Source organism: Pygoscelis adeliae, unplaced genomic scaffold (genome assembly GCF_000699105.1).
Source record: "Pygoscelis adeliae isolate BGI_AS28 unplaced genomic scaffold, ASM69910v1 Scaffold155, whole genome shotgun sequence".
NCBI classification, from domain to species: Eukaryota; Metazoa; Chordata; class Aves; order Sphenisciformes; family Spheniscidae; genus Pygoscelis; species Pygoscelis adeliae.
The window spans coordinates 2094735-2116091 of NW_008824932.1; positions in this window are offsets into that span (position 1 = coordinate 2094735).

The following is a 21357-nucleotide window of genomic DNA, read 5'->3' on the forward strand; positions in this document are numbered from 1 at the left end:
CACGCGTCGGGCTGGAGGGTATTCTTCTTCATAGAAAGGGCCAGACCGACAAAATCTTGAATAGGTTACAGCTTGCTTCTGGGAAGGCAAAAACCAGCAGGGGAAGGCAAAAACCAGCAGGGGAAGGCAAAAACCAGCAGGCTGCCTCTGGGACGGGTGTCCTGTTAACACCACAATTGCTTTGCAGCTGAAATGCAGCCACCTCTTGTTTCTTCTAAATCCTTAGGCAAAAGTAGTTAGTAAGTACGGACCATGGGGTGGAGAACTCACTTTGGAATTCCTGGACGAATTTGCTCATGAAAAAAAATGATTATCTAAGCTGCATTTAGCTAACCCATCAGAATGTCTTCCATAAGCCAAGTTCTGACCGCATTTTCCTTAAACAGTGTGCTGGTATGCCCCTCTGACAGTCACTACTGCTGTAGTGCCTTTTGTTTTCTTTCTTTTTTTTTTTTTTGTTAAAATGACACAAAAATCTATAAAGACTAGCGTGATGTTATACTTTTTACTTGTTCATCTGGTCACATGAATTTTAAAGGATTTTTTTCACAGTTAAAATAGTACTTTGTTATGAAACAACATTCTTGGAGGGAATTTGATAATGCTTAAAAATGTTTATAAAAACAGACATTTAAGAATAGTTTTTTGATGATTGAGATCTTCATAAAAATCTCTTCTCAACGCATCAGTATTCACTGAAAAACGTTTAGAAGAAAATGAACAATATCTATTTTTTGATGATGATAATACACTTTTGCATCGTTACTGGGAGACATCGCAGACGTAGAGGGACTGTTGCTTTTTAGGAATGTATATTTCAAACGCTTACATTTACAACTGGGTAAGGGCTTACCCGCTCCTTAATTTGTTTTCCATGTGGTATCATTTGTGCAGCCAAAGATGGAGATGATGTATGATTTAGGCACTAATTTGATTGTAGTTTTTAATCTTGACCTGAGGATAAATTTTTTTGTGAGCTTGGTTAGCCCATATAATTTAAGACATTGTATTTCAGACCAAAGTTTGCCTCTTTCTATGACTTTCTTTTGGGAATTGTGAAAGTAAAGTGAACCCCTTTTGTGGGGATAAAATAATTCTTTTCTTGTTCATATGAGAAATATCACATTGTATCCTTTATAGAAGAGTTACAAAAAGCATATTTACTTGCTGAGTGGATTCAACCTTTATGGTTTCTATTCACCATGTAAAATAGTGTAATTACAGTCCCCTGATTAAACTGGAATAATTCCCTTGATTTAAAACGTAATATTATTTTATTGTATTTTATCTTCATTTTTAATTTAGATTAATCTGTAAATTGAAACACCATTTTGAAACAAAAGCTGCAAGGTTTGCTGTGAAATCATTCATGTTGAATTGTCAGATTAAAAAAAAAAGTTTTTGTTTTGAAATTCTTAGAATTTGCACCAATTTACTCATTGTTTAGGGGTCTCAAAGTCCTTTTGAGTAAACTTATTGTTAATAACAGACGAAAACATGCTCACTTTTCCCCAGATGAATTGGCAGAGAGTCTGGATTCTGTGTACAAAGTACATAATCTTAAATGGTACATTATTACCTTAATTTTGAATTGTGAGGCACTTTATCCTATGAAGGACGAACAGCTCCTGTGCACTGCTTCAAGCGAGGAAACTGAAGTAAAGCTCGGGACTTTGGCTGTAAGAAAACTTGATCCCTGATGGGATTTTTTTGTTGTTTTTTGTTGTTTTTTTTTTTTTAAACTTAATAATGTCATTTACTTCAGAAATCTTTCTCCTCTGCTCCTCAACCTCTGCCAATCAGGCGGTGTGATTAAAGTTTCTCCTCTGATTTTGTTTTCTTGGATGTGAAGCGAGGGTGGCACAGAAGCCCTGTAATCAGCAGAACCTGGCTGGGAGGTAAATCCCCCGCAAGGACTGGCATCTTTGCACTGTCACTGCTTCTCAGTGAAATGACAGGCGAATGGCGTTTTGGATGGTTAGTCAACCTCGACAGGTCTGTGGTAGAGCTGGTTACAGAATCTATTGCAGAACTTGAGAATTTCTGTTTGATTCTAAACGCGGAGATGAACCAGAGATACTCTGTCTGAAACTTGATTTTAACTCGTTATGGTTTCATGCACATGTCAATATTCTCTGCTCTGTAATGGTAATCGATAGCTAAAGAAAAAGGTAATTTTATATGAAAAATTATCAAAATGTTTGTTGTACAAACTGTTCTTTCCTAGGCTTGCATCATCAAATGAGATTTATTGGCTTTAATTGGATACTACTGCATACCGCATTCTGTGCAAAATGGTTCTTTGCTATTATCTGCCTCTGTATTTGCTTTTCAAATTCAATTTTCTGTACCAAAGAGAGCGAGGAGGCTATTTAACACAGATATTTGTTCAGAATGTTGATTATATAGCATTTTCTGCCCCCTCCCCTCTTTGAGACACTTAATTCCCTGACAAATTATACCAGTAATAAGAATCATAAACTGAGTCAGTTTTAGACGGCTGATAGGCTTCATATATGGGAAAACACCTTCTTTCAAGTTCTTTCATCATGATAAACACAGAAATTAGGATTGAAAAAAAAAAAAAAAACCCTCAGGGATATTTTCTTTTCTAAAAATGCCTCCTTACATGACTTGGTTTAGTTATTTTAGCACTATAAATAAAGCGTATTTTTTGTTGTAAATAGCATATTAGTTGATGTTAATGGGGAGCAACAGTATTGCAAATAGTTTGCACTATGGTACTAAGTTAACATCTACCCTCCAGCTACAAAATGTATTGGTGTGCTGGGCCAGCGTTACACACTCGAATGTTAGCTGTTACTTCAACTACAGACACTGAAAATGGGGATGAAAAAGTGTGAAGGTTTTTTCATTCCCTGCTTCTCTAAGCAAAATTCTTCTCTAACTATACTTAACGCTACCAGGAAATGCTGTTAAACTGTAGGATCGTTGCAGAAAGTCTAATTTCCCACTTACGCTGACATTGTGCTCTACAGTGGACAGTGTCATGAGAAAGTAAGATTAGTTCAACGGTATCTAACAGCTGGCTCCAGCGCAGGCTAAAAATTCTGCCAATATGCTAAAGCCCTTTTCCTGCAGAAAAAAAACCCTTTCCAGTCCTCTTTTAAAGAGCATTATCGTGAAAGTTTGGTTCCTTCTGGCTTTTTTGTGGGTATGGAAGGGGAGAAATTGTGTAAAGATCTCATCATCTTGTAGCCAATTTATTGCTCTGACAGAAGCGGAAGTCCTAAGGTGCAAATGGATTCTTTCCTCCATATTTCCTGGACGGAATATATTGTCCAGTGCAATGATTTTGGAGAGGGCAGAGCTGTAATTTCACTGTAACTTCCTCCTGAGCAGGGATGACAAGCTTGCGACCAAATAAAAGTCTGAAGTTGGCTTTTGGTCAAAAAAGTTCTCTTAGACTCCGAAGAGTGATCCTGCTACATCCACAACTCCCCTAGCTCCATACAGCTATATGCCTCACAGGTTTCTGGGTTGCTCAGTCCAGATCCAAGGGATTTACTGTTTGACAGCCGGCAGCTGTTTGCATGCTTCATGGAAAATCTGAAACATTGGAGAATTCCAGGATGTACTCCACAAGCAAATAACGGCCTGCTCCGGCAGGCGTTTGCCCATTGAAGGCAGTGCTAAGTGCTTCCTGGGACGAGTCGTCTCGGTGAAGGAAAGGTAACTGCTTCCAGAACTCACCACTGTGGCTTTCTTGATGCGCAGCAGTCATTTCTTGAAGCAAACGTCTGTATTTGGAAAGTTTTCCCCACTTAGTTCTGCTGCACCATAATGTGGAAAGCACAAATTCCAATCCTATTAGGAGGACACTGCCAGGGCACAGTTTGGTGGTACAGGTGTATGGTTACAGAGTAGTTTAGAGCTGAACATTCAATACCTTTGTTTTCTACTTAGGTCAGATTCATTATTTGGAAATAGAACGTCATTTATGCTATCAAAGAGTCTGTTTTTATATATCCCGTTAATCCAGAACTTAATGTTGCTTTACGTCATTCTGTATTTCCCAGTGCTGATGTAATACATGGATTCAGTATGGTTCCAACAGGGAAAGTAACATAACTATTATCTTATGAACTCCTTTAGAATTATTTTATATTTATTTTCTATGGTTTTCAGGCTAGTGTAGCCCCGATTTTTCTTGTGTGCTTGCAGTATGATAAAAACAAAGTAGCAGGATTGCAAATTGTGACCTTTATGCCTTAATTATGGCGCATATTGTTTTATGTCTTTGAGCTCTCCTAGTTAGGCAGGAAGTTAACCGTGGTGGGGAAAGCTTGTGCCAAATGCACTTGACAGCTTAATAATTTTCAGTTGATGCCCTCAGATTCTGATGTGCATTTTTGTTCTGCTGTCTAATTATAGCGCTGGAGGAAGAGTGTAGAATACATTGCATGCTCTCTTCCTGCAGTACGGTAGAGCGCATTTTGCCACAGTAGCTCGATGACGAAGGAGGAGGATACTACAGAGCGCCAGGAGCTCTGTCTTACTTTGTGAGTAAAACAGAAAATATCTCCGTTGTATGTTGTCATAGAAAAGAATCTGAGTCTCTATTTTAATACTTGACATGGAACTTCTCTAGAATGAGGAAAGAATTTACTCTTGGTTATAGTTTCTCACTCTAGAGTTGCTGCATAATCTTGTATGGCGTTTTTCCTCACGGCAGGTTTATAGAATTAGTGCACACATCCTCATGCGCTACCGTCTTAGCTTACAGATGAATACCATTTTTTATTCCGTTAGATTTTGAGTAATAAATCCATAAACACACTAAAATGTCTGTACCAAAGACACATATCTCAGCTTCTCCACTTTTGTCTTTATGCTTTATTAAGCATACGTGTACCATACATGGTACAACCCAAGGAGACAATACAAGTAAATGATTCAATACCTGTGCAGAAATTAAGACGGGAAGGATGTTTGAAGGATGAATGTCAAATGCCCTTTTTAACTGTTTAGTTTACTCTTCAGCTACTGGTGAGTTGGAGAGAGGAAATTAGCTGGAACTACAGGATGATTTGAACAAAAGACTCACCTGCTGAAGGTCATGTAAGAAGAAGTTTAGACAGAAGCATCTTGTTTAATACAAAATGTATCTATCCAAACTAATCCATGTGGATAACACATTTAGGATTCTCACTGACAGGAGGTCATATGCCAGCTGTATTTGATTGAATATCATTGTATCAAAGTCAACATGCACAGGGCCTACTAGAAGTTATCAGAATTATCATTTCAATTAAACAGATGGCTGAGGAATCAAATGAAGAGCCTTTGAGTGATGGCTACAGAATCAATAATGTCTTTCTGAGCTTTATTGATTTATCTTTGTCCAGGCGGTAGAATTGATTTATGTCTCCAGCTTTATTTTGATAAGTCAATGATAGCTCAACTATTCCTAAATTAATGTCTTCTTTTTGTGGAGCTTACATTTTTTTTTTTTTTTCCTCCTGGTGAAGAGAGAGAATTTTACATCAAGCCAAACTGATTTTGCTAAGTAATTCTGTGGCTAACAGGGTATCATAAATCAAGCAGAAGGATGGTCTCTGTAGTTTCACACGGGATGGATGACTTAGAATTGTGGAAAAGGCATTTATTTATTTAACCAGTCAGATGGTATTGCATTTTTCCTCTTTGTGCTAACAGACCAGTTGACATTTGTAAGCAGACAGGATTCTTGCTGTGAAGAATGCAGTAGTGTGAGGATTGTAATGTCTTTCCACAAATAACAGTTGAAAAAGAGGAGAAAAATGTGTCTGTGTGTGAGAGAAGGAGAAGAAAAGGGCAGTCCAATTCCACAAATAAGCTGCTTCTACCATATGGTGCGTTCCAAATGTGTGTAAAATGGCATAACGTGTGGAACTCATGATCTTGTGCGGTGTGGTTATCAGAGCCTGGTGTGGTACTAGCTTGCTTTTTACAAACCTAGATCCTAGTCTTGGTTTTGCTGCTGTTAGAAATGTCCATATTAGTAAAAGGTTTGATTTCTGGGTCATTGGAATATTGATAATAGTTTTACAAGCAATGTAAAGAATGTTCGCAGCTGCTTGCTTGCTTTTTTCTTTTAGAGTACGTGCCTTTTAAAGTTCCTGGGAATAGTTATGGTTTTTCTTTTAAAAAATGTAGAAATGAAAAATAATGGCAATAACTAACCCCTGCCCCTCACGATCTCCTGTCTACCATTTTTCAGTACCAAACCCTGGTAGATTGCTGAGTAAACTCTGAGTAAGTGGAACCAGTGGCCAGATCTGCTGGTAAATGAACCTGGGAGCTGCGGAGGCAACAAGGAATTATGGTTGAGACTTAGACTTTTCTTGGTCTAATAGTTGGATTGTAGTAGCTCTTACAGGACCTAGCCGAGCTGTACCTCCCTGTTAAAGTATGCTTTAAAAAACTTGGTGCAGCCTTGTACAATTTCATATATTATGTAGACCCTCTCATAATTTATCCTTTTGAGGCTCTTCATATATCAAGCAGAACGTGGCTGCAAGTTTCTTCAACAATTTTAATCTGTATATATTTTTTAGAAATGGAGAGGAAAAAGTAGTATTGAAATGCAGTGTGTTTGGAAGGGACATCAGGAGACCGGGGTCGTAATTCTAGCACTGGCTGACTTGAGTACAGAGGTAAATGACTTCATTTCTCTTGTCTTCGTCAGTGATTAAAAGGATAAGTAGGTCCAGAATTGCTAACTCCTACGCGTTTTTTTAGATCCCTTCAGTTTTGGTGGTAGTTTAGGGTCTGAATTCCTTTGAGCATATAGTTTCATATCTTTAATTACCTTTATCAAGGAGGGCTTTGTGGTTTAATTTGTGCCAGGTTTTTTGAAGGTCATAAATTCAAAGCACTGTTGTTACTGGGTAGGCAGAATAGAACTTTCACATTTAAAAAAAATTACTTTTGAAGAGGGGGAAAGCTTAAAAAGCATAGGATCTTAAAAAGCATAATAAAGGAGAAAACAATACATGAACAAACTAAAAAAAGATTTCTTGAAATTGGGAGATTAGAAGAAAAAGCACTTTTGCAACCAAAATATATGGTTGCAAAACCACTGTGTCTTTTGATTGATTATTCATCATAATTATCATTAAATAGTGGCATTTGAGACTTGTGTAACTCAATATTCCAGATTAGCTTTTCTATGAAAACATAAACAGATAACTCTAATCAGAAGCATCTAAAGTCAACATAAACATTGTAGATCAACCTACATTTTTCGTTAGCATTTAGTGCTCTGTTGCTGTTGAATGTTTATATGCTGGATGCGTAATTTCTTTGCTATTTGGGGCAATAAATATATATACACACATACAAGCACATGTCTTCAAAGTTTTGGTCTTAAGAGACTAAATTAATGATAGTACAGATTCTTTAAAGGCGGACGTTATCTAAACGTGGAACAGATCTTGCTAGTTTTTTGGTTTTATCTGTATTTTCATGTATTTACTGCCCAGTCAAGTCCACGATCTGAAAATAATGCCGCCTTTTGGTGTCTCAGAATGCTAAGTAATAACAGGCATTTAAACATCAGTTTGAAAAACGAGGTCCACTGGGCGGGGGTTTGAAAAGATACATTAAAGAGATTTACAACGCAAGTAAAACAATTGTGTAAAAACACATTTTTATTACAGCACTATGGGATGGTCAGTCATTTTTAACTTAGGTGATGTAGTAAAGTTATGTAGAAACACAATAAGAAAAGGAGATAAAAGCATTCCAACTGTCATTCCAATATTATCACTTCAATCAGATTTCAAGCACAATGTAACTATGCTGAACTACGGTTCAGAAAAAAAGGTTCAGCATGTCAAGCCATTGTCTGGCATTAGCCATCTGCATACTGCTATTGTTTTACTGAAGCAGCTGCCATTCAAACCCGTGATGGAGTAGGTGGCAGGCATTCCATAGTTACAGCTGCATTGTGCTAGACAAAAGAGACCTACTGGGATAACTCCCCCCACGTTTTTTTAACTTTGCATGACTTTAATACAAGAAATCTTTTATTTGAAATATTGGACAGGCTGATAAGCAGGATCCTGGAGATGAGAATTACAATACAGAAATGTCTATAGATAAAAAGGTCTGTGTGACAGGGTACAGATGTACGAGCTGTACTTCTCATCATTTCTGCTGGTGGGTGGACATAAGCCTCTAAACTGGAAATCTCCTCTGGTTCTTTATAGAGATATTTCATTCATGTGTGAGTGTTGGGTTATGCATGAAGGAAATTAAATTTGTTCACCTTGAGAGAGAATGAATATATTTTTGTAATCTTCTGTATTCAGACTATCAGAGAGAAAGACAATACCGATAGTTCAGAGGAAGGCAGATGTAGGTCTGAATCGAGCTGAATGGTCAGTGTTTAGCAGTCAGCATGAGGTAGCTGTTAGGCTAAAGGGAAATAAGTTGCTGATCTCTACTGAATCCTTAACATGTTGCAGCTTTAATTACAATATTCATCAGAAGTAAAAGGAAACTCCAGAGAGAAAAGGAGTGAAGAGAGGGGACCAACTTCCCCCCTCTGAATCCCTTTCTCCCAGAAAGGATGGTGTTTCTGATTCAGGACTAAGGTTACTGGACCATGCATGAAGATCTGAAGTCCTCCCACTGTTCAGGCTTGTTGATGGCAGTGTGTATGACGAAGATGGACTGGTGATGTGGTCACCCTGTGCTAGAACCTCTCTGAGAATGTCAGAGAATAGCTGAAACAAGGTTTCCATCAAAGTTTTAGCATGAAGTTAGAGGAGGTCCAGCATGTTGAGAAAGGCATCTACATCTCTCGGACATGTATCCGTGCCCCTGTGGAGCCTTCCTAAACTACCTGACAGCTCGGTTTGTCCTAGGTCAAGTCTCAGGAAAAAATACCCTACTTGTGGTGGCTCAGCAACTTTTCCTTTGTTTTTAGTGACAGTCTGTGGGAACCTAGTTAAGCCTGCGTCTCTCAGGTAGCCTTTAATATAGGCCTTAATACCTATTTCCTGTAGGAAGGATAAGTACTGAAAGGATAAATTCTCTTGCACGTCTACTGTAATTTTAAAACAGCATTTCAGATGAAAAATCTGCTGTGAGGGAAGGCTGCTGGATTTAAATTCGGCTAGGACAATGGTGGAAGTAGTACAGTCCACATTAGCAAGGAGAAGGAAAAAAAACCCAACAGTAAAGAGGGTTGTTTGCCAAACCGTCTATCAAGCTTTTGCCTGATTCTGCTGCTCTTGTCTTGTCTGGAATTTCTAGTAGCACTGTTGGTTTAGCACATTCTTCCCTTTCCCTCATTGCTTTTTATCTTTACTTATGTTCAGAGTTAGAAAACTCCAGCCTTTCCTTGTCTCCAAGCACTCTGCCTTTTTATGTTTTTTTCACTTTCACATTTGCAGTACTGTTGCTTTTGCTGTACTGGGGAACCCCAAACACGCAAGCCAACCCAAACTGCGCTGCTCTGACTGAGGGCAAATTACAGTTTTACCGTTGTAATCCTAAAGTCCGTGACTTTGTAATGGGAGTAATAGTACCTGGTGCTGTGTGAGGAGGAATTCCATGCCATACACATGATCCAAGGCACAACATGGCTTCAAAATCTCGCTAACGCTACACTTGCCAGACCCACTGTGGGATCGGTCTCCTTCTTCTTGCGAATAGCCATGCATAAGCAAGGACCGTGGGACCAAGGCCATGTTTTGCAGTAACCTGGTGGTAAAGGGATCTAGTTTTTTTGCAGTTCGTTTGCACCAAATGTTTTTAAAGTGTAAACTATTCCTACTTGCTTGTAAAAAGGTTACTTAGCTGAAGCACAAGGCAATGGGCACAAATTGAAATACAGGAAATTCAACTTAAGTGTAAGAAAAAAAATTACTGTGAAGAGTGGTCAAACACTGGAACAGGGCGCCCAGAATTGTGAAGTTTCCATATCTGGGGCTACTCAAAACCTGACTGGACGTAGTCCTGAGCAACCTGCTGTAGTGGACCATGCCCTGAGCGCAGGGGTTGGTCGGAATGAATGATCTCCAGAGGCCCCTTCAACTTCTGTGATTCTGTGACGAGGAGAATGAGGAAGGCTTTTCATTTTCCCTACTGCATGATACATTTATGTCAGCTTTAATTTTCCATTGACTTTAGTGCCTTTAGGAAGCTCAGCTTCCACTTTAGCTTGGTGCCCAGCTGACCACAGTGGACTATTAGGTAATGTCTATTTCCTTTAATGTCCTCCAGAAGTGGAAGGGACAGATAATATCCACAAATAGTCTCTGATAACATATTATAGTGATTAAATAACTTTCTTTTTCACTGAAAAGTCAAAGAGCTTGCAAGGCAGTCTTTTTTTTTTTTTTTTTTTAATTATTATTAACACCACAGGAAGGCACAGTGCTCTTCTGCGTCTCCTGAATAAATCTTTTGTAGGAGTTTAGCTGGAAGAGAATGGTTCATTAGCAATGACTGTGAGACAGCGAAGCACATATTGAAGCGTTTCTTTAGACCAACTTTTGTAAAAGGCAGAACTTCAAGGATTTTTACCTTGGAAAGTAAAGGCTGCAATGCATTTCAAGTTGAAGTCCGGGCTTTGCAAGTGCATTATCAGAACAGTTCTTGATAAAATGCTAATAACTTGAAAGAAAGGGTAATCTTTCGAACAAAAAAAAAAGTTTCCTGTCATTGCGGAATTTCTTTCTGGATTGATATCTTCAGATATTTCAAATATTGGGTAAATTCTTATTTAAACATATAGCTGCAACTATGTGCTTGGTTAGTAGGTAACAAGGGGCCTATTGAATCAGCAAGAGATTTTTTTAGTGAGTTCTGTTTGGTTTGGATCATGTGAAGCCAATCAAAGGTAGAGAGGAGAGAATACATTATGCCTAAGCCTTGTTATTAAGGTTAAAATGAGATAAATGGAATATTGAGATTTTAATTTCCAGCCCTCTCAATCCTGTTTCCTGAAAGGAAAATGTGCATGTGGCTTAAATTTGAAATTTTTAATGGAAAGAAAAGTGATCTGTGCAGAAATTCTAGCATCAAAGGTTTGACTTTACCATAAGCCAAAGGAAAAGAATAAGACAAAAACCATTAAACAAGTTGTGCCAAACCACTTGAATTCTGTGGGAATAGAATCATATTCTCAAATCCAAGTAGCTCAATGTTATCTGCAGTGCTAACAAGGTGACAAGTGATGGGAGCAACAGCTAACAACCTGCTGTATCGGGGGCCGTACTAGTATATTGCTGCTATAGGACCACTTGCCTAATTTCATAATTTTTTCATATCACTCTGTTACGTTTCAGAACATTTTCATGTTTCTTATTAGAAAAAAAAGAGTGGCGTTTTGTTTGCCCTCTCCTGGTGATAGTTTTGGCCTTTGGTTTCTATCATTTTGGGCATTCGGAGCATTTCGGAGCTTCTAACATGTTAGCTCGCCTGTTTTGGGGAGGTATCATGGCAATGCAAAGACTTTTATAAAGGTCTACAGGCCGGTATGTACCAGTTTTTAGGTTATTGCCATTTTGACAATATTGGGGCACTAAAGAAGAATATTAGAAGGGTCAGTTATGTCAGCTGTAATTGCTAACGTCATTTCAGCGTGAAGAGAATGCACAGAGACGTGAGGCGTTGAAAACAATGTTAGTGTTCGGTGCAAGGAATTGTATTGCTCCATTTATGGTACAGTCTTAATTTCCAAGGTCGTATGTTTTGTCAGCCTCTTGAAATGCTCATATACACATACGCACGCACACACGGAGAAGTTATAAACATGTATCATTATGACGGCTGCAGAGTTTACATCAATATTTATAATGTGGGCATTTCCTTATTTATATAAGGCGTCACCAAGCTGAAGCTGAGGAGTACTGCCCTAGTCCAGTGCACACGATTGTTTGGCATGCCGAATGATCTGCAGGCAGGAACATAGCCTATATTATAGGCTGACAGAACGTGTGCTGTGCATGCTGTGTACCTTAAATTAGGCTGAAAGGCAGGCATCAGCACATGAGCTGCTGTTCTGTAAAGTCATTGGTAATCTGGAAACTGATAAAATATAACGCTGCTATTTATATTTGTCAAATATTAGAAGAAAAACAAGGAAATTCAGAAGGCCCTAATAAAATATAAATTCTAAGGTGCTACCGCTACCTCGGTTTCACTGGGAAAGTTAAAAATAAAAAAGCACAACGGAACCTTTGGGAGTGAGATATAATGTGGACTAACGCAGAAGAATGCATGTAAGAAAGTACCATTTGTACAAATACAGTATTGAATCAATTTTAACTTCATGTGGGAAAGACGTGAGTACTTCTATAGGCAACTCATTGTACCACAGGGACCATAAAAACCAGCAAGAGTCTAGGCTGATGTAAAAACATGAAACGGAGCTAAAAGCATAAAGTATGGTGGCAGTATTTATATGGTAGTGTACTAGACCCTGCTTTGAATAATGTGCTCAGTGATGCATCCTTTGCCGAGACCCTGAGGTGGAAGGCGGAAAAAAGAATGGATCTGAATGGAAATAAATGAGTGTCTCTGCTGCTGCTCTCTTAGTTCCCTGTTCCTGTGCTCGGAGCACGCCGAGCCCCTGGTGTGGGCCACCGCTGCATAACCGCAGAGCCACTGCACGGCTGTATTACCCGACTGGAGGTGTAGTTGTTTCTGGCCTGTTTCTTCCACTTTTACAGAATCTTGAAATAGTAATAGAACTGGGTAGGGGTCAGAGCGCAGCAGAGAGCAGGTCCTCCAAGAAGTAGTGCTGGTGGTAGAGCAAAGATAGGGAAGGAGAGTGAGGGAAAACACGATAGAGAATTATATGAACAGCAAAGGCTGCCTGGCAGTTCTTTTCGCCACGCTCTGTAACAGAAGAGTGGATGAATACCAGATGCAGTAAAAGGGATGAAGGAACCAGCAGGACTTGCTTACTCTTTGAAGCCTACTTGGTGTGCTTTTGAGACGGGTCCAGAAAGGATTTGTATTTGTGTATCCATAGGAATCATTGGGTTTTGGTGGTTTAGCTGACATTAGGAAGAACAATTGTGCAGCTTTCTTGCATTGGAACGGTGAGCTCGCTTCTTTCAGAAGCATTTGCAAAAACACCCAGGCCTGCAGCGGTTGAGTGATTCATCTTCTGCCATAGCCAGTACCGCAGTTCTGTGCGTTACGATTGAACCCGTACGCTTCTCCCACTCTGTGCCTGCATCTGGACATACAACCCAGTGATACTGCTGATATTCTTTCTAATCAGGTAGGAAACAGGAAAAAAAACCAATGCAGAAGTATCATTTGTTGAAAGGATGTCATCAAAGCAAGGCAGGAGAAGAACTTCCATAAGCTGAGAGCTCTCTTCCCGCCGCCCACTTACTGTTCTAATGCAAGTGGTTTGGGAGCTAAATATAGCGTGAAGCCAGGTACAGGTTTTCATAACTGGTAGACTTGCTGTCGGTAGCTAGCCACGAGGTGGCAAACACAATACTGTTCTCATAAACGCAGCTGGGTTTTCAGACCTTGTGGGTGCCTGCATCTCGATAAGCCCAGGCTCAGCCATTCATTTCAGTGCCTGAATCGGAAATGCAGGGGGTGTGTGTGTGTATATACAGATATTTTTAATTTTTAAGAATTCTCTAGCTTTACCGAATGCAGTCTGGGCAGGTGTTCGGTGCGGTAGTTTGAGACCGGCTTCCCTTTTTGATCTCTAGTCCTTGCTCTTACAAAGTCGCTCAGGTAGACTTGAAGACATCAGCTTTTTCTTTTAACAGTGCATCCCGTATTTTGAAAGGGTTAATAAGGGCTGCTGTACCAAGGCCTTCCACAGCAAGATAGATTCATTGCTGTAAGTGTATTTCTGGTGACTTGCAGGCAAGTAACTGAGCGGGGATTATACTTCTGATTATTCCCTTGATTTAGTTAGAATAAAAGCACCAGTGACATTGCCAATGACCTAGATGTTTGAAAAAGCCGTAGATTAAGCTATTGAGGCCCGTACCTCCAAATCCCGCAATACTACATTAACGCACGTTCGGAAGCTGCAGAATTGGATTTAAATCCAGCTCTTGAACCCCCTTCATAATCTTATTTTGTACTTGGAGTGGTGAGAATAACAGTAATGCAGCTGCTGCAAGAGTGACTGTGTGAGCATTTTTCACATTATAAAGGCTTTTAATAAAGTAAAAGTTTTTTAAGTGCAGAAGCATCTTTCCTTACTTTTCTGCAGCCTTGGTAACAATGAAAATATTTCAGAGTATTGTAACTCACTGTGGGCTGGAGATTGGTGGAAAAGGGATATGGTCTCTGACTCGCAGTGTAGTACAAGCTTCACATATTAAGGCCCCATTAAAGATTGGTGATGTTTACGTCGTTCATGGTTACTTTCAATTTTTGTTGCACATATGACTGTCAGATGGCATCACAGATGAAGATCAAGAGTGAGAGCAGTGATTGCATCAATCTCAATTTTGATCCTAGATGCTTCCTTAAAACAAAGAGAAAAAAGGTGGGGGGAATAATAACTACATGTATTTATAAAGAAATCCTGAAGCGGGTTAGTATATCATGTACTGAAGTTCCTCAGCAAGGGTCATTAATAAATGTAAATGCAGTGGCTTGCATCCAAGTCCATTTTGCCATGATGCAGGCTTGGCACACTTGTACGTTTGATGAATGGGTACCAGTGTAAGAGAATGGACGCTTAGCAGTATGCACTACAGGCATGCTCCTGGAGCAAAAGCAAGCGCTAAATCAGATAGCGCTTCATTGTGACTTACATTGCTGATTTACCTCCTGATGGCAGAATTGGAAAATGGGGGTTCCAGTACAGGTGATCCTTTTCAATGCTAATTTACCATCTGCTAGGAACAGGTGGTCTTTCCCTTTGAACATGTTTCTATTGTACATAAATGAAGTGATGAATTTCCATTCCAGGACATTTTGTTCAAAGAAAAGTTAATAATCTGCATATTTTTCAATGGGTACAAGAACCTGCCAGAGCATTACAGCCTAGGTGGAGAAACAGCTTATTTACAGTAGCCGATTCACTTAGAACATAGGAGATAAGCTTTGAGAATCTGGAAGGGGAGTTTTCCAGTATTACCATTGGTTTCCTTCCCTGCCATGCTCCAGATGTGGTAGTTATGAAAGGTTTTTGTTTTTTTTTTTTTGAGTTCTGTATCCTGAAATAAAATGCTGAGAACAAGCTCATGATTTAGGCCATTTTTCATCTGAAAAAAGAGGCAGGTCTTTTACAGGCTGTTGTTTTACTGGTAGAGGATAGATGGAAGGCAGAAGTGAGGATTAAAGATCACCTGTGTAGTTATGGGTGACAAAGCCTGTAAGCACAGGAAGGATTATCCGTGAACTGTGGACAGCTAAGGCCAACTGCCCAAAGTCAGGTCTTGCTAAACCTAGTAGTTTTTTGAACAGATTACATTTTTAGCAGATCATGGCTATTATGGGGCGTTTCCAACAGCTACTGAAGGGACGAGTTTTTCCCCTCTTTGGAAGACATTGGAAAGAACAACACAAAAAAAAGCACTACACATTGCTGTGCTAACTCATGCTTGGTTTATGAGCTCTTTCCTCTGTTTGAAATAGAGGGCTAATCTACTAAGATCAACAGAGAGATAAATTAGAAAGAATCTGTATATATGTAGGAGTTAAATGAAGGCTTCTTGCTTCCCCTGTATGGGCACTTGGGCAGTTTGGGCAGAGGGCTGGGGTGTGTGATCAATCTGGTGAGCATCTCAGGAACGTATGTATAGCTTAGAAGTCTTACTTGGCTTTGTCCTATCCTGATGCTATTTTTTTTTCTTCTACACATCTCAAGTGTTGAGCTGCAGCTACTGGGAGCATACTCTGGTTGACAGCTGATCTGAGGAGCCACAAAGACACCTCAGCAGCATACCCTTTCTGCTGGCTGGGCACTTTCCTTCCGGAGGAGAGCAAAGGGGTGTGTTGCCTGTGTATTGAATCTGCGCCTTGGCAATTCATCCTTTAATTCACTTCCTTCTAACATGGACTCTCTCTTCAGGAAACAGAGGTCAGAAGTGAAGATATGAATGATGAAAAAGCAAAGCTGGTAGTGCAGCTCCTTCATTCTTTCTGCATATCATTTGGGATTAAGTCTAACGTTTTGCTTGTGACTGTAGCATAGTATTTGTTCTAAACAAAAGCTGTGAACTGCTGGAGTTGTCTTGCCGAATCAGACTATGACATCGGTAGTTGCCTCTAAAGAACAGTATACAAGAAATCTCTCAGTAAGTAGAGGTGGCAAAATTTACTCCCTTAACGGCTGTGTCCTGATCTATACTACTCAGAGAACAGTTTAAGAGAGTCTAATCTCAGAATTCTGAGATTCTTTTTCTTACTGTTGGCTGTCATAACTGTTGATATCCCTGTTGAAGAGTTAAATGATCAATTAAGTGGCTAGAAGACCAGGTAGTTGTTTTAACAAGCGTAGATAGGTATGTATTAAGCTTGAAAGTGGTCTACCATTAGTTTGATAAATGCAGTTTTCTTAAGAGATGTCCTCCCTGCTCAGGAATGTTAAAATATGGAGATTTTAAACCACCTGTGGAGAAATACAGTAAGAAAACACCCAGAAGTTAAAATAGAAATTATTTGAGGGACTGCTTCTTTTTATTTTAATTTTATTTGTGTCACCCTTTACATTACAACAGCAGTATTTGTGTCTAATCAAGTTTTCGGTTAATACCTACAGATAGTAGGTATCGGGGAACTGTGTTTATGGGAGCACCAGAAGCCCCGTCCTTTTAAAGACCCTTCCTGCCCATTATATCAGCAGTCAGTGTGATCTAGAAGGCTTTTTCTGTGGGCTGACGTGAAGGGGCAATGGATTTGGTACATATTATAACTCTGGCCGCCTCATTTTGGAAGAAATGAGCATCAGAGACTGTGCTGCCATGAAGGTAGGAACTACAGTCTCCTGCTGGAACATTTAGTGAGCCGGGCTTGTGCCAGCTGCTCAAGGGCAAACAACCCAGTTCTAAAACAACTATATCCAAAATGAGGCCTCTATTAATGACTTTGCCTAGGCATTTAAAGTCAAATTATTATCTGAATTAAATCCACAGCACTCAAGGTTTACATTAGTTTCTTTTTTTTTAAAATTGGGATTTTTGTCTTCATGCTGGGAGTCAGAGACTCTTAACACTTGTATCACTGGCGCAGATGGAAATGCTGTGTTGTGTGGTTTAGTTGTAAATGTTTAATCCTGTGTATACAGGAGGGATTTGTTTTTAATAAAAATGTTACTGACTTTTACACTTTCCCTTCCCTTAATTTTTTTCAGTATTACAGATGGTTTTAGTATTGTATACTTTTTGAGTTGACAATTAATTAAATCTTTAATAGCCTACCAAAATCTATTGCTCGCTTTTGATTCTTTCAGTCTGGATATTTGTCCTGCACTACTTATGCAGCTTCCCTCCATCAAAACATTCTCATTTGTTTCGATTCAATTCATCGGCAGAGAATTTAATTTGGTGCTTACATCAATTTCTTAAATGAAATACCTCGTGATGATTAAAAATAATGTAACTGTTTCTTATCTGAGTTGGAAGGAAGTATAAAAACCCCACTATGTGTGGAAAGTTCCAGACCATTTCAGATATATTTTTCCAGAGTTGTTGCTAATTCCTCAGAAGGCATCGCTGTATGTATGTGGTTGTATTCTATCTACTGAAAACATTGCATAATCCCAGACAGTGCTTTCAGGGTGAAGATGAGTCTCCCATCATGATGGAGATATTGTCACTGTGCAGTTTTCTGTCCTAATGGGATCCATACTTTAAAATGCTGTAAACACATAAGACTCTACTCTGCCTTTCTCTAAAGAGTATGGCAGAATTTATTTTTTAATTCATTACGTTCTTCCAAGGTGAAATGTTTCCTGTTGTGGAGAAAGCTTGTGTCAGATTAAAGAATATGTTTTAGAGCTGCTGTTACCAGGATACTAAGGGAAACACATTCACTCATTCAAGTAGCATCAATAAGTCTGATAGGACCTCATAATGAAGTGCAGTTACACTTCTAACTATTTTTGACTACTGTTCTACAACTTCAGTATCTGAATGACCACCATTGATTGACTAAATAAATGTAAAACAAACACCTTTGCTGTCAGATTTTTTTAAATAGAAATCGGCAGTGCAACTGAAATGCTCAACAGCAGCTCTTGCCTGAGGCGATGTATGCTAATGTCTTTGCCTGGGCACTTTGAAACACTTTCTTGCAAAATACAGTAGCATCAGCTGAAAAACAGCGTTTGAAGGCGTTTGAAATTCTGTGACGGCTTCTTCAGGCTTTTCTAGATGTGGCTTATGTTATGTGAGAACTCACAGAAGAAGATGACTTGTGAACCCCAGAGCATGAATTCTTACTGTCTTAGAACTGTACTTTTTATTTAACTTGTGTAGTTTGTGGGTCTTGGAGAGATGTTCTCAAACTTAGTGCTTAGGAGCTATGCAAACCTTGGGAGAGCAGTGGTAGCCAAGGTAGATGTTTAAATTCCTTTCACGTATATCTTTATAAGAAGTTCGCTGGGGGTTAAAATCTTAACTGAGCAGGAAAAATAGTGGAATCACAACCCTGGGCTTCAGGAGAGAAGACTTGGGCTTCTTCAAAGATCTGCTTGTCAGGATCTCAGGGGTGACTGCCCTGGAGGGCAAAGAGGCCCAGAATAGCTGGTCAGTCTTCATGGGCTACCTGCTGAAGACACATGAACAGTCCATTGCAGTTGCAGAAAGTGAAGCAAGTGTAGCAGAAGACCAACATGGGTGGACAGGGAACTCCTGGTAGAGCTTGGACACAGAAAGTAAGAGTTTAGAAGGTGGAAGCGGGGATGGATTACCTAGAAGGAATATAGAGCCATTGCCTGCAGATGCAGAGGTGGAGATAGGAAATCCAGAGCTTGGCTGGAGCTGGACTGAGTAAGGGAAGTGAAGGGAGCTAAAAAGGGCTTCTGCAAGTATATTGGCATCAAAAAGAAGGCTGAGGAAAATGTGGTCCAACCGCTCACTAGGGCAGGAGATCCCGTGACCAAAGACATGGAAAAGGCTGGGGTGCTGAATGCTTTCTTTGCCTTGGTTTTCACTGAGAAGATCTGCTGCCTGGCCTTTGAGGTCCCACAGCCTCCTAGCAGAGTTTGTGCGAGCAAAACATTACCTACTGAAGAGTAAGATTGAGTTGGGGAGGACTTAGGTTAGCTGGATGTACTCAAATTCATGGGACCAGGTGGGACGCATCTGAGGGTGCTGGAGGAGCTACCCCATGTCACTACGAGACCACTATAATTTTTTTAAAAGGTCACGGTGGTTGACAGATTCCTGATTTTTTTTTTCTTGATTGATCATTTTTCTCTAAACTTTACAAAGGCTGTAGTGCATTTGAGTATAAAACCAAGCCAATGAAAACACAATGACTGTGTTTTCAGATTTTTTCCCTTATTTTTCATTCACAGCTTCTGAACTGTATATATTGCTCTTTCTCATTAATTTATTCCTTTTACAGAAAAAATGTTGATTTCTTTAAGAAGAAGAGAAATTAAGAAAAATGGAAACAAGTTTATTTAAAAATTATCTGGAGTTGGGATAAAAAGTTTGCGTGTATAGCTACTGCTTGCAAGATATATATTTACAGTAGCAAGGATAGGTACAAATCTACGAAGAGCTTAATATCTACAGAAAATTCAGTGCAAGCCTAAATCAGAGACTGTTGAAGTTAGTAGGAGTTTCTCTATTGACTCCAATGGGATTTGAATCAAGCCGTTGGTGTTTCCGGGATTCCATCGCAGGGCTGGCTGAAGTCATGTGCTCATAAACTCAGATTTTTTGTTTTTCTTTCTCTTCTTTGTTTGTTTGTTTCCGTTTCACCTCTGAGTTGTTCCTTCTGTCTGGAGATCTCCTAACTCGTAGCGGTGTGGTATGGTTTCAGCAGTTGTGGTGTTAATCTCATTTTAGGGGTGGTAGAGAGCAGTTGCGTGAGTCAGGTCACAGATAATCTCTCCATTTGCCATGCTTGACAGTTACTGCAGTTTATTTTTCATGGGGATCTAGAGGTGGCCTTTATTCATTGCAGAGCCTTATCCTTTTAAAGATGCTCATTTAAACACTGTCTTGTGCTTTTGGTATTTGAAGCGGATCTTTACCAGCTGAAGTCAAAATGATTCAATGAAAAGGGTGGCTTTTTTTCTGTATAGCAAATATTACTGATGAAGGACTCAATTTCCTGGCTTGTTACTGACAACATTTTATTAAATCCTTAGCTACCATTACTAAGACCATTGCTCCGGTGCCGTTATACTTACACTGGCATGTGCACAGAAAGCTTCACAGCAGGTATTTAGTACAAGCCCATTTTGCTTTGCTGGCTATTGTGCCTTTCTATTCAGCTGTAAAGCACAGGTCTGTTTCTTTCGGTTCCAGAAGAGTGTGTTAATATTGGTCTGAAAGCTCTAGATCTAATAATGTTATAGACGGCGTATTTAAATTGTTAACAACCAGGAGTGTAGTAAACAAAGAATGTAGTCCTTTCCTGTCTCACAGGAACATTTGGTTCACTCTGAAATTCATGATACGGCACATTAAAATATACGGCTAATTTTTAACATTTACCTAACTCTTTTATGTAGTTACACTCCTTAGCATAGTTCAGAAAACTGCTAGTGAAGGAGTCAGTAATTTTTTTACATGTCGTAGGTTGGAGAAATTGAGGTTAAGTGACTTTCTCACATGCATGAAATTCAGCTAGACTAGATGCTTTAATCTGTTGTTGCAGTATCAATGAAAGTAGTGTGTGCTATCTATTTTCAATTGGTATGTTTCTGCTTGCTTCAGTTTTGATGAATTGACACTGTCTGAGGGGAAACACTGGATTTTGGGCAGCCACCTCCTTGCAAAATTTCAAACTGGATTTACATTACAAAGCAGTCATGATAAGAATCAGAAAATCACCCCAAATTCTATGTGGCTACCCTGTAAAAAAAAAAAAAAAATCCATTATACTTATCATCCAAAAATACACTTTAAAAGTATTCTTGTTGGGTGTAACTTGTTTCAAAAAAAAAAAAAAAAGGTTATTAGCTGAGCTGCAATAACTGACCTGTGTGCTCTGTCCGTTATAAGAGACGATGTATGAGCCCAGGCCATTGTTGAAAGAGCGTGTGTAGTATGTTACCGCAATGTAGCTGACAAACCGTGGCAACTTCATGGCATCCATTTTTTCTGCAGGTAAGAGAGACTTAATTCTGTAGAATTAAGAGAGAATTCTGTAGAATTTTAAGAAAATTGTGCAGGGTCTTATGAGGTTTGTGGTTGAAAGAATGAGGGAGAAAAAACA